Consider the following 977-nt stretch of genomic DNA (forward strand, 5'->3'; position numbering starts at 1 on the left):
TTCCTTTTAGAACGACCCTGCAACTGAGCCAAAGAACTTCCAAGGACTACTTTAAACTCAGGTCCCTCTGCTGAGTCGGAACTCCTGACAGGTAACTGCGCTCTGGTGAGACGTGACAGCTTTTAAGTATGAAGGCATAACTCGATTTACCCAAATCTGACACTGTCACTGTAAAAGGAGTTAATTCAAGTTCCCTTTACAATTAAGGAAGCTAAAGAAAACAATCCATTTCCACAAAAAGGTACGTATCTACATGTACGCATTTGTTTCTCTGTACATGCATAATATGTAGCATGTAAACAGAGTAGCATGTAAACAGAGATGAATTTAAGTACTGTTACAATTAGAAAAGGAAATTAAATTGTGACGTTTTGAGTCAGACTAGTCTTTAAGAAAAAAATGCTGATTAGGACTTAACTCTGATTCGAGATCTACAGATAAATTTTACTTTCTCACTGTAGCCGTGCTTCATTGCATGCCCTTATGACACGTTTTTTGTATGATTTTATTTGGAAAAGATTCTTTATAGTCATTCCTCTGTTGTGTTTTCCGTATATTATTACTATTATTATATGAAACTTTAGTGCTGAGAATGTTCTAACCCAGCTGTATCAAAAACCATATCCCAATTACTATACCCGGTAATACTTATTAATTGTAGCATTGTCACTGTATATTTTACAAACATACATAAGCTATATGCCATAGATAGTTTTCTTTTTAACATCTTTACCAGAACTTGAATTTCATAAATTGATTAAAAAATACACAGATACGTATCAGTTAAGGACAATGCTAAACTAGAAAAAATATACGTAAGGAAAGATACTAAAAGATAAGGACAATATGAATCGAATTCAGTTTTATCACCCAGAAAATCTATAATTAACCTAACAGATTCTGGGGGTAAGCTAAGCATATTGTCTTCACTGCAATATTTCAGCTTTGAATTGCTGAAAGCCGATGTAACCGCCCCT

The 977-nt window shown here is 34.2% G+C and overlaps 1 protein-coding gene and 1 pseudogene across 1 annotated transcript in view; both read right to left on the bottom strand.

Annotated features, from left to right (window-relative positions):
• LOC119581683 (rhodopsin-like) overlaps window positions 1–67 on the bottom strand; it is a 2,165-nt gene extending 2,098 nt beyond the window's left edge. The window contains exon 1 of the mRNA XM_037929807.1: window positions 1–67. The gene's annotated coding sequence lies outside the window, so the exon portion shown is untranslated.
• LOC119581685 overlaps window positions 1–977 on the bottom strand; it is a 17,958-nt pseudogene that overhangs the window by 6,091 nt on the left and 10,890 nt on the right.

The sequence above is a fragment of the Penaeus monodon genome, chromosome 15 (assembly GCF_015228065.2).
Source record: "Penaeus monodon isolate SGIC_2016 chromosome 15, NSTDA_Pmon_1, whole genome shotgun sequence".
Classification (NCBI taxonomy): domain Eukaryota; kingdom Metazoa; phylum Arthropoda; class Malacostraca; order Decapoda; family Penaeidae; genus Penaeus; species Penaeus monodon.